Source organism: Neodiprion pinetum, chromosome 4, assembly GCF_021155775.2.
Source record: "Neodiprion pinetum isolate iyNeoPine1 chromosome 4, iyNeoPine1.2, whole genome shotgun sequence".
Taxonomy (NCBI): domain Eukaryota; kingdom Metazoa; phylum Arthropoda; class Insecta; order Hymenoptera; family Diprionidae; genus Neodiprion; species Neodiprion pinetum.
In genome coordinates this window covers 12055111-12069130 of record NC_060235.2, presented here as the reverse complement: position 1 = coordinate 12069130, position 14020 = coordinate 12055111, and positions in this window count along the sequence as shown.

The following is a 14020-nucleotide window of genomic DNA, read 5'->3' as shown; positions in this document are numbered from 1 at the left end:
TGATTTGTAGGTGGATTGTGCCACAAATCTGTAATAGCCTTCTTAAGTCAGTATTTTATATCTTCGTCTGTTAACTTTATTGTAATCTCACCATAATTTAGAGTCCTTTGTCAGTAGATTCATTCTTTCACTAGAATCATTTTTAAATTTGAACCATAAAGGAAAAGAGAGCCAGTCTTTCGTTAATATGGTACAAAAATTTTACCAGAATAATTATATACAAAACGTCGGTAATCGCATTGAGTAATTTTAACGTGTGAATGAAAGAGTGAATGAGATTTTCTATGATTGCCTGTTCTTTTAAAAGGTTATACCAAAACTCAATAAATCTGTGTTCTACATTGTTTCCTCCTGATTTAATGTATTTTGTTTATTGAATATATCTAGATTTCTAATATAACATAAAATCAAAACGTATCGGTTGAACCTCAAAAAAAAAAACCGTTACAGTGTGAGTCCACATGTATGTGTGAGTTCATACCGTCTTCGCTTCGTGCTGAGATCAAGCTTCTATTTTGTGTTATGTTTGTATATATTGTAACCAATATTTTTCATACAGTTAAGGGTAAAACGATAGAACGATAATAGGTTACCCTACGGCGCAGTCACTAACCTGAATAATTAGATAGAGAGAGAGGTACTGAGGGAGAAAGATACGATTGTTGGGCGCCAGACGCACATGCGTCAAAAATAGATAATTAGAGAAAAAGACAAAGGTAAAGGTAAAGGTAATAGATAAAGGTAAGGTCAGGTTCTACGACGGTTTTGCACAGTTCGCTCAGAGAGACAAGATAATGGTAGAGGGGCGGAGTCGAATCCAATAGATAAAATAAGAAACAGGTGAAGCAGGAATAATGTCAAATATATTAAGCAAGAAGCGATAAGTTTAATGACAAGCAGGTAGCTGAAGAGATTGCGATACAATTACGATAAATGCGATAATTAACAATATTTACAGCCAGAGAAAGGTTAGGCGAGAGAGTTAACAAATAACGGAACGTTTTCCGAATAAGCGGGAAATATGCGCAAGCTCGCGATACTAACGGTAATGGTTAACACGGTTTTATGATAGATAGGCAGAACAGAAAAAGATATACTGTACTTAAATTAAGCGGTAAGCAAATAAATCATAAAATATGAGAAGCGATTATAAACACATGCGAAATACAACAATTGTAATAGTTATCACATTACCAGAATGATCAGAAATAGGCAGACAGGGAATTATGAATTACAAGGTAAATTCGAGCGACAGGTCAAATAGAAAATTAGCATAAAATAGAGGTATTAACAGATAATACGTAGTCTCTAGTTTGCGGTAAGTGCGAGAGAAAGAGAGATAATATTCGGTACGATAAAAGGTAATTCAAGATAAGGCAAACAATATTCAAGATAATTAATATGCAACGTACGGCAAACCAAATAGACTACGGACAACTACGATCAGCGATATTAGCGAAGAAAATAGTGAAAAAGATGTTATGCGATACGGCACAATACTCCAATGTCAAATGAACGACGAGCGGGACCGCGCAGCGATATAAGATCGCTCCCGCGGTACACTCACTAAGATACGATAATCAACGGTAATAGGTAAAGAGACAGATAGAAACTAATCAGAGAAAATATAACAAAATAGCAATGCTCAGTAGCTAAGATAAAAATTGATCCTTCAACGGAACGCGCTGCTAGACAGCGATATTAGACATTCAAATATTCCAGAAGAGAAAGATAATAAAATAAACAATAGTCACTACAATGCGTAGGTAATAATCAACTAGTCGCGAAGTTACTTGCAATAAGACAGAGAGAGGGACAAGATAAGAGATAAGAGAGAATAAGGTACGAGCCCAGGTGGCTCAAGCAGACCAACTGCAAGATAAAGAGAAAAGATACGAGCCCAATTGGCTCAAGCAGACCAACTGCAAGGTAAAGAGAGAAAGAGATAAAGGTGAAGGTACGATATATTGCAAGTAATCTCGTGGCCTCACAAAATAGAAAAGGAACCTCACTTACGTAAAAGGGGATATAACAGGTGCGAGAGAATGCGATAAGGTAGCGATAAGACACAGAAGATTACGATAGCACGTCGGTATGATACGAGAACTGAACGTAGAGTGACGAGATGAGCGATGATCCTGATTTTCGTCGAGCTGCTGTCACGTGATTCTTCGTCAAATTTGCGGTATTTTAATTGGACCAGCAGGTCGCGTAGGCCTGGTCCATGGGTAGGCGGCGATAATCCCTCGCCGCTCGTTTTTCTTTTCCCTCGACGACAGGTATCGGGGTATCGGGACGTCGGAAGGTGGTTAGAGATGTTTTCCTTCAGCTGTGCGGTATCGTTGGTGAGAGGGGAGGTCGTACTGCTCATGTGTTGCGATATTGAGGTGTGCGGCAATGTTACGTCACCGGTCTCCTGGACTTGCGACAGACTGTAACTCACTCCTTGCTTTACTGGTACTGCCCGTTGTAGCTATTTCGTCGGCGCTGCATCCCGGCCCTCGCTCATCGAAGCCCTCATGCCGGAACGATCTGGTGGTGATGGCCCTCAACCCGGATCCCCACACTAGATCCACCAGATCCACGTGGTCAGCATATCATTAGCCTATTCCACGCCGCAGTCCTTCGATAAGACGGTTCGTGAAGAGAAAACCGTCTTCTATTGGATAGTCAACGACTCAGTAGATGTTAGGGTCGGTTCAGCTCCAGGCTGATAAGTATCGTCGACGGGAGGCTTTGTTGTGTTTTTGACGCACAGCCCTGTACGCCGCCTGACGATGCATCCGAGCGGTAGAAGCATTCGTTCGTGGTTCGGCTCCTGGCCGATAAGTCTCAAATAGTTGGAGGTGCTGTTTGTGCATCACGCACGACCCTGTTCGACAACTAGATAGGCATCCATCGGGAGTGGTTTCAGCGGTATTCGTTCGTCTGTAGTCGGTGGTGGTCGATGTTGAGCTGGTACGTGACCCCTGTCAGGCAGTGTCCTGGTATCTTGGCGCGAAGGTCTCGCGGATGGTTCTCGAAGAGCATTACAGAATTAGAAAATAGCATACACTTAGCTTAGTAAAGAGAATTCAACTTAAAGATAATTAGTCGTTCATTTTTGGAGTATTGGCCTCAGACGTGCTTTCGTTATTTTTAGCGATATCTGCACCTAGGGAAATGCGATAATTAAATAAAGTGACGGGGTACGAAATACCACGTCACAATATATATATAAGTGTGCATTTGGAGTGTTGATATTATAATATTATTATTGTTTCTGAGTTTAGTGCTATTGTGTACACAAATAACATTAGTTATGATATATGGTTCAAATAAAACACATTGTAAACATTTAAGGACGTTGTACGCAAAACACCCTTTTCGACAGATTTTGTTTAAATTTTTCTCGAGTTTTAATTGTAATATTTCCAAATTTCTTGCCAAATTCCAATACGATTGACCACGTCGTTTGAGAATAAATCGAATTTGAAAATCCGAAAATTAACACAGGGCTTATGGGAAAATCCGCAAAATACCTGACTAAATTCACGTTTGCATATGTAATTGGAAAACGGGTCAATAGAAATGCTTGAAAAACTGGTATCATCTTATTCAATAAATTTTGGATCCATTGGAATTTTTCAATATTTTTCCACCACGTCGTTATCTCGTAATTAATTCCGAAAGTAGGGAAAGTTCGTGAAGATTGCACGAGGAGAATATTTTTTCTTTTTGCCCTCATGCAATGTGACCACTGCTTTCAAATTCCGATCCAGCTTTTTTTTCGCACAAATCGGCCTTTATAGCGGGTTCTTTCCATTTTTCATTTTTTTTTATTCATCCGACAACAACTTTCAAAAATTCAACACTATTGGTAAATCACTTGTCACTCGTTTTAAGCTCGGGTGGCCTATAGGTTAGGTTCATGCGACGCTGCCACGACCGAATTTTCGTGTCGTGCGTTAGTATTGTCCCCCGCGTTCCCTATCCTCGACAGGGCTCTACAGCTGTAGTGGGTACAGACGCGGCGATAAATATCGTTCTTGATGCCAAAAACATGAACGATTTCGACTATTTTTTTCGCTTTTCGGATCAAAAACTTATTTTTTACTATACTTATCGTGAATATTTCGCAATTCTAACGGCGTCTCAATTCAATTTTCAATGAAAAAATATTGTATTCACTATTTCTTATAAAAGACTACGTCACAAACTTTATGCTCGAATTTCGCATACAACGTCCTTGAAAGTAAGGTTATTACGTCAGCGGAGGGCAAGGAAGTATTCACTTCAGACGCGTGTGAAGCACACGCAGCATTTTTTTTTTTTTTAATGTTTAATGAACATTTATGACATCAAAACTGCTAAGTCAAGAGTTTCAACACTGCTTATTTATATTGAATTAGATAAGTTAGGACCTATCTTAAGATAGGTCTGGAGTCCTAATCACGATAGCTTCAATTGAGCGGGGATTTCGCGATTACATTTCTTCAATTTATGAATACTTTTTATCATTTATTGTACGTGTTTCGAGTGATAATTCTTTTTGTTCGTTTTGTTCTTGAGTGAATGCGAAATATTATAAGAAATAACTATCACCAACCGATGCCTGTACACTTCTGAACGCTCTCTCACTACGTATAACAACCAAGTAAGTTTTTCTACTACTGTATTTTGGTTAGAGGAAAAATAACTCAATTACATAATGTAGTTGATTAATAATACAATGTAGTTTACATTGTATATACAATGACCGCTGTGACCGTATCTGTTCGCAAAACCATTTCAACCTAGACTACGGAATTCAGCGACGAGACAAAATATAAACAAGCCGTTTGCAAATCAGTATGCATGTATATACATAGCGATTATTTTTTGCTCTGAAAGAATCATTTTGGGTTTACGTACTTGAGAAAATTCAGTTGTCGCGTAAGTTTTGATAGTGTAAACTAAAAATGATGGATAGAAAAAAGGAACGTAGTGGTGCTTCAAAGCGAAAACAATGACAGGAAAGAGAAGAGAGTAAAAAAAAGTTGCCCAAGCAGACAGTTTCTTTACGAAACCTGCTCGAGAAAATCAAGATTCAACAACTGTAAATGCTTCTGCCGCCAACGACCACGTCGACGCCTCCGTGCAACCTGCAGTAGAGGAATCATCGATCTCTACATCTTTCAAAGTTCTTGGAACTTCAATTGACTTCGGGAACTTCGTGAATAAGAAATTAAACGACAACGAAAGACGTCTAATTCTTGATTTGGGACCATTAAAGCCTTCAGGAACTTTTCCGAAAGACCCCCACCAGGATAACAGAAGCTTTTCAGGAACGTATTATGTTTCTACGTCGAAATACGCACCAATTGATTGGTTTTGGATGTGTTGTTCAAAAATACTGGATGCTGCCTATTGTCAATCCTCTAGATTGTTTGCTTCGCAAATGAATGTATGGTGCACGGGCATTCGGGACCGGAAGCATTTATCAGATAGAGTCAAACAACATGGTTCCTCGAAAGGCCATACGGCGGCAGTGCTATATACGAGAGGTGGCAATAAAGTTCAACCATTGACAAGGAACTTGAAAATGAAATTCGCAAAGAAACATCATTTTGGAGACAGGTTTTTCGAAAATTATTCGATATCATCATTACTCTTGCGAAGAGTTCTTTGGCTTTGAGGGGACATAGAGGGGATTTGAGTGAGAAAGGGAACCACGGAAATTTTCTCTCAATTGAAAAACTTGTTGCCCGATACGACCAGATCTTGCGTCAAGTTTTGGATGTGCCCGAAGGTAACAATTGATTCTGCTATTAAGGGGTAATCTACCATTTCAATGACTTTTTCCAATAATTTGATTCTCATAGCAAAGTTTATTTATTAATTTCAAACTTGAGATACGTAAAAGAGTAGGTTTCAAGGTAATACAGACTATTTTTTTTTTTTTCATCGTAAATCTTGCTGTCATGGCCGCCTGAAATAATACTTTTACTTTTGAAATTTTCGATCTTTTTTTTTTTCAAAGTCCACCATTTTGTTTTTTGGTATCGCATATAAATAATTCTAGTTAGCACGATAACGATAAGTTTATATTTCACTAATTTCGTAACTTTTTCTATTTCAGATGGTCCACATTTGAGATATCGTGTCAGCCAAATTCGAGTAGGGGCATAACTTCAAGCGGCCATACCAGCAGGATTTACGATAGAAAAAAAATGCTCTGTAACACTTTGAAACTTACTCTTGTACGTATCCAAAGTCTCAAATTAATGAATAAATTTTACTATAAGAAAAAAATTATTGAAAAAAGTCATTAAAATGGTAGACTACCACCTTAATTTTATATGTTTTCATGTTCTAATTTTTAAAAATATTTTATCATGTTTTCAGGATATACAAGATAACTGAGTGCAACAATTCAAAATGAAATGATCAAGTGTTTGGGCACCAAACTTGAAAATCATCTGTTGGATCAAATTAGGGCGTCACCGTTTTTTACCATCATCATGGATACCACGCAGGACACGTCGAAGGTGGATCAGCTGAGTATTGTTGTAAGTTATGCAGTAATATCCACATCGAAAAATGGAGAGCCAATCGATATCGAGGTAAAAGAAGATTTTTTGGGTTTCCATGCAGTCACCAAACACATCGCTGCAGATTTAGTCAATCAAGCGACCACGTTGTACTCCGGAAAAAGTCTTGATGTCAAAAAGTGAGTCGGTCAAGGTTACGATGGGGCTAGTGTAATGAGTTTTGCATATAATGGTGTACAAAAGCAAATTAAAGATATTCAACCAACCGCCGAGTACATACATTGCGCCAGTCATAACTTAAATTTGGTGATAAACGATGCCGTTAGAAGTTCTGTCGAAATTCAGAAATTCTTTGCAATAATGCAAGACTTGTAAAACTTCTTTGAAAACAGCATTAGGCGTTGGGACCTCTTATCAAAATTCACTGGCGAATCAGAAAATATTTAAAAAAAATTGAATCAGACAAGATGGTCTAGTAGGGTTAACACAATATCTGCAGTCAACTTTCGTTTTGTCGATATCATCAAAGCATTATCCGAAATAACGCTGAAGAGTTCCACTAAAGACAAACGTAGTGACGCATGAATTATATAATGAAAAATGCTCAATTTTGAGTTTGTATTTCTTTGTGAATTCATGCATCGTATATTAAACGACATGAATTATGTTTCCAAAATTTTGCAGAAGCGTGATATTGTTTTAGATGAGACGAGTACGGCTTTGGATGAAACCATAGAGAAATTGAAAAAGTACAGACATAACTTCGAGTCATTTAAATGCAAGGCCAGTGAAACTGCGAAAAAATAGGATATTGATTCCACTTTTCCAGAAAAGCGAAAAAGAAAAAGTAAAAAGCATTTTGATGAATTGGCTTCTGACCACCGGTTTCACAACCGGGAAGACATCTTTAAAATTACTATTTTCAACAATGTACTCGACGTAATAATTACTTAGTTAGAGGCGCGTTTCAATGGTATGAGTGCAGTATGTAAAACGTTCGACTTTCTAACTCCAAAAAATTTGCTCAGCATGGATAAAACAACTTTACTCAAAAAATGTGATCGGTTTCAGATAAAAAATTCCGATATAATAGGACCCAATTTTTCGCTTCAGTTTCTTAATGTTCATCATCTGGTCCTTCCTAAATTGTCCGAGACATGGTCAATTCATCAATTTTGTAAGGAAGTTATAACGAAATTTGGAGTGCTGGAATGTTACCTTACGGAAATGTACACAGCAATGTTACTGTTTCACACTATTCCTGTCATGTCTGCGTTATGAAAAAATCTTTCAGTAAATTAAAGGTTATAAAAAATGATTTAAGAAACGTTATGGAGCAAGATCGACTCCGACATTTATCATTAATTGCAATTGAAAACAAGACCGCATCAAACTTGGATTTGAGTGAAGTGATAGACGAATTTGCAAAAATGAAAGCGCGCAAGGGATTGTGAATTTGACTGGAAATATTATTAACAATGATAAAAATCAACGACAACAGAGTCAGGGCGGCTAGGTGGTCTAGTGGAGTAAGGCTCCGGTCAAGTATCTCTAGACGCCAGGTTCGATTCCTGGCTCCGTCCTTAATTTTTCGAAATCACCAGTTTTTCGAATTTATATCTCTTAACAATCCACTTCTTGCAATTAATGATATGCATATCCGCATATCATTTATTAGACGGATTTGCCCGTCTTGCGTGGCTTCCCATCGGAAGCGTAAGATTCCAAAATGTAAACACACATCTACATACATTCTTACATCGGGTGCTCAAGACACGAAACTTTCTACTCATTATTAACAATCTTACTTTTTCTGTGTGTTCATCTCATCTGTATAATAATTATTATGTAGCGTCATGTGCATCGTTGTTCATTTATTGTTATTTCCTTTTGCTAAACAGATAGGGATTTCAAACCTTATTATACAGGTGCCTCATGGACTTATCTTACTAGGGGTAAGTGCAAGTGACTGCATTCTTATCTTACCCCTACCTATAAGTTTAAGGGCTGCAGTAATGCAGCCATGTGGAAAAGGGGGGAGGGCCCGATTTTTTCTTTATGCACCGGGGCCCTTGTCCACCTAGCTACGCCACTGCGGTTCTTCCAAGCACCCAACATTCGAACAGATTTCTCATTTCAGTCGAATGAAGCCAATTTTCAAAGAGCATTAGCATCGACTTTCCGAGTCATTACCTCGACTATTTGAGATTCTCACCTCAATCATCTGTATGAACTACATCGCCGCCAGAAACAGAGTTTGACAGCAGAAACTCGGAGTGGCCAGCCTGCCCGAGCAGCCGATAAAACTTGCGCATGTGCATTGTATGTATAGTTTCAAGAGATTCTCCCGGTATATACATATTGTGACGTGGATTTTTCCCGCTCTTCGGTCACTCGGAGAGAATGACCGAGAACTTACCTCGTGCACAATAAATCGGCGTCCACGATGTACCCTGGACCTAAAACAATATCGCGAAATTTATTGGGCGCCTGGCGTGATTAACACGCCTCGAAATCGGTAATGCGAAATACCGCGACCATATACTCGATAGCTCAGTACCGCGGAGAGGAAAGGGGTAATTTTTGGGTGGAGAGAGATGCAACACAAGTAAGCCAACGCGTGGTTTGGCCAAATCACTATAAAATTCCAATAATATATTTCTCGGCAGCGATATTACAAAAAAAAAATAATAATAAAAATAATAATACTAGGGCGAAAGTCGTCCTTCGCGATTCCAGATACAAATGCCTCAATTCAATCCAAAAGGAATAAGGAAGGGAGAAACAAACCAAATAATAAAAAAAACAGGTGAATAAATCTAGGAGACCTCTACGGCCTACGTGCGCTAGTCGCCGTCTTAATAATACCCTAACTCGCAAAAACCAAAAACAAGATTTGGACTCGATGCGCTGCCCGCGATCGTCCTCGACTACGACGCTAATCGTCACCTACTTATAAACCGCTAAACAAAACGTGATCTAGATCATAATGGACGCGCTAATCGCCATCGTGATTAAATCTAGGTAATGTCTTATTTCTACGGGCGCTAGTCGCCACCTTACTGATGCACAAGAATTCGTAAACTCAACCAAAAAGACGTGACTCGACGCGCTAATCGCGACCGAATTAATAACTCTAGGAAGCTTTTCTGATCGTGCGGGTGTGTAGCGTATTATGACGCATCCGAGCTCCAGTCGTAGTCACTATTTCCACAAAGTTCGCAACCCTTCCCGCTAAACCGAGCATCTACGCACAGTAACACGCGACCCCCCCCCCCCCCCTCCCCCCCCCCCCCTCCCCCCCCCCCCCCCCCCCCCCCCCGAGAGGTGACCCTTTTTACGTACGCAGATTCGACGAGACCCCGTGCAGCGGAATTTGGCCGCACTCAATTTCGAACCGAAATTGTTCCCCACTCGAAACCGTGACTCTACGCGAAACTTTACAGGGATCCACTTGACTCTACGCGTTATCGCGAAACTCAGGCCACGGTCATCATCAAGGAGATCGGCAAACAGATTTCGAGCGCTACTCTAACTCCAAGATTAAGTGGGCCGACCGTGTATCAGTGTGCCAATCTAACTTGCGCTCGAAATATGCCCGCAAAGAATTACAAGCGCTTACCACTTCGTAACCACCCGAGGAATTCCCCGACTCCCGTGGCAGCCACGGCACGCGATTTCTCTCTTTTCTTTGTTCTGGCTCACTAAGTTCTTTTCACCCACCACGCGACGTCGCCAGGACTCAAGTGACGAGTCCTGCAAATCGGAGCCGCAATTCGAAAACGCCCCGGACATAGGCGCTATCCATAGTCAAAATTTCCCCGATCTAATTGGGGTTCTCGTTACGCAATTCTTACAATCTAGCGTATCGCTATCGTTGAATTCCGCTGTCGCGGGATGTTGATTGGCTGGCCAGTCTCTGGTACCCCGTAGCTTGGCAGTGGCGTGGTGACGACTTCGCGAGGGTACCTGTCGTCAGTTGGGCGACGGAGGGGGGGGGGGGGCTACGGCTCGCCGGCCACCAACGGGAATCTCGTCCGCCTTGGATTCCGTCGCGGCAGAGCTCTCCGTTGACGCTCTCTCCGTAGCCTCGTGTGAGGCCCTCCTTTCGTCGCGATCCGCCGCGATTGCCATCCAGTAACGTCGTTCGAATTTGCTGCCGATCCCCTGTCTGAGGCCGCATTTACTCGCCACCCAAAAAAAAATAAACAAAAATCCTGAAAAGTCTTATTCGCTAGACCGGTGATGGTCCCCTCTTAGAGTCTCGGATGCGTGACTGTTGTCCTGGCGCTCTTTTTCGAAATGAGCCGCGGTCTGCTCCGCGTGCTCCCTGAGTTTATGGTCCGTCTAGAGTTCGGGGAGCCGTGTGGAACGCGCAATAAAAATGCCTCGTTGCAATATATAATTAATAAATAAATAATAATTTTATTATTTATATATATATACATTAGGGTGTTTCAAAAAAACCGATTTTTTTTTATGAAGAACTTTGAAAAATCTTCCGAGTGTCCCTCAAAAATGACCTCGGTAAAATATGGGCTCTTAATATTGATATTTAGAGGTGGCGATTCTCAATTTTCTATTTCCTATTTAAATAACATGGGAAAGAATTTTTTAAAAATTTAGAATTTCATTGCTCGAAAACGAATCTGTCTGAAGATATGAACAAAACACATTCTTGTAGGAAATTTTAAGCTCTACAAAAAAGATCTGAATAAACATTTGCGTGAGGTGAGTCGTTTCGGAGTGATCAGGCCTCAAACATCGAACCGTTTGAAATAATGATGTTATCAATTCACAAATGCTACAAAACTGACTCATATCGTAGATTAATGAAATTTAATAACTAACATTTCATTGGAAGTCTATAGTTTCAATTTTAAAATCAATAATATTGTGTATTTAAGTGATATGAGTCAGTTTTGTAGCATTTATAAATTAATAATATCATTATTTCAAACGGTTCGATGTTTAAAGCCTGATAACTCCGAAACGACTTACTTTACGCAAATCTTTATTCAGATTTTTCTTAGTTATTTTCACGATTTTTTCATGGGAGCTCTATGGGACTTAAAGACTCGAATCAAACGGCATTCCTCCTTTCTGACCTTGTATTTTGAGGAAAAAAATAGTTTTTTACACCAAAGCAAAATCCAGTTTAATTAGGACCCTTTTCATGAACTACTATTTTAGCAAAATTTTGCATAACTTTGAAACGCTGCCAAGTCAAGAATTTTCCAAGTAGACGGCCAATCGACGGCTCAAATTTTTCGTCTAGGTATACTTTATCACTACCCACACGAATTATTATTATTAATTCGGTCCTTTTTATATACGGCCTCGCAAAACCAATTGATGTCTGAAAAATTGCTGTTATAAGATGGCTGTAACTTTTTTCTATCCATTCAATATCGCTTCAAATTTTCAGGGAAAATACTTCATTCTTTCCCCAAACAATGCTGAAAATTTACAGCTTTGAGTCGAAGTTGTTAACGAGCTGTGAATTTTCAAAATGTTCAAGTTTACCACATAATAATTCGTATTTCATGGCATGATTCAAATTCACAGCTCGTTAATGCCATGAAATACGAAATATTATGGGGAAACTTGAACATTTTGATAATTCATAGCTCGTTAACAACTTCGACTCTAAGCTAAAAATTTTCAGCGTTGTTTGGGGAAAGAATGAAGTATTTTCCCTGAAAATTTCAAGCGATTTTGAGTTGATAGAAAAAAGTTACAGCTATCTGATAATATATTATATGTATACATACTCACACCACCGTAATTAGGTTTTTTACAATCTTATTTTATCTTAAAATTCACAGATATTATAAATCCAAAGTTATTTATAGCAATATTTCCTAAGAATATGTCTAAAATCCAAAAGAAAAAAATATATTGTAATATTAAAAATCTAATTACAGATTCGAATTGTTGAGAAAAAAATAGCACGGTTCGACAGAAAAAAAAATGTACGATCATTATTAACGGAGTTATTGAGTTGTTAATTAAGCGGTGAGAACAGCCGGGCGCGCGAAGCCTCGAGCCCCCCACCACGCCGCCGCGCCGCCCAGCTTCATTCCGCCGACTAACGCCGCTCGACGAACGTTCAGAAATTTTTTTTTACTAGATACAACACACCTAGAGATCTGAAAAAATTCACGGTGATGCCTTGGGGTGTTGCGAGATAGCAGATTTTCTTCTCCCTTAATATTAATCACAACAACAATAAACAAAATAACACTTAAACACCGTTATCTCCGGTTCTCGTCAAGATATTCATGTTTTTTTTTTAAGTTGCTCGTATGATGAAGTGCAAGTACAATCCATCATAATATTTACAAAAATATGAATATTCTCAAAGATATCTCTATTTGTTTGAAAGCAAAAAATTTCAAGTCGCCCAAAAATTAAGATTTTCGAGTATAAAATTAATTTTTTTTTTTTTCACTTATGGAAAGTACTAGTAACGAACTGACTCCATGATTTTTTGGCAACCCGTGGGCCAATCACATAAGAAAGGGCAGACGATATACGGATTTTGGCTTGTCGCGGATTGTCGCTCAACTATATAACACAGCCAAAAAAGCCTTGCACGATAATTTTGAAGACACTTCATATTACCTGTACCATGAGTTTCAAAGCCACACGTTGTTTATTCATCAATTTGTAACAAGAAATGTAAAATTTTTTTTTCTACGGCATTCTGCATTTTGCTACTAAAATAGAAGAAATTGATCTCACGACAGCTTGTTTTATCGAGAATGATGAGACGAACAACTTTTGTTTGAACAGTTTTCGTGTATGACCTATAACGAAGACGTTATTTAACAGAATGTGGGGTCTCGAAAGTTTGAACAATCGTTACGGACAAACCCGGACCTATCTTTTTGGGGCATGGGTGAAAATATGTTCGTCCGTCTCTAATGAACCTATAAAAAAATCGGCTAGGCTACGTTATTTCAGAATAAAACTTAATCTTATTCTCCTGGACTATTAGTGATGATTGACTATAGCGAGGAAGCGGGATGATTGTTAACGGTAGATTATAGTTGGTTATCAATAAAGAATACTTTATGAGAGGAAGGTACAGAGTTGATACGATCTGTATCGCAAGAGAAGAGAGCGATAACTGACGATTTACAGGCGAGAATACACATTGATGATACACATACATAATTTTGAGACAGTAGATAATACATGAGATACAGCTGATTTGTTTTGCGTCGCAGCACGAGCAAGCGGTGAGATTTTACGCAGAGACGGCAAGTAAACATCGCACGCGAGTGTGCGTCCATGCGTGAGGACGATTTTGAGTGTGCGAGAAACATTTAACTTATTCGATACTTTGCCGAAACACATCTATAGGTTTTGTTCCTTGTGTTATTTTCAAATGTTCATCTTGTCTTAATTTGAACTCTTTTATTATATCAAGTCCAATAAGGAAGTCATACTCAAAATTTTTTTGATCTATTACGTAGACGTCCATATCTTTTTCTATATCC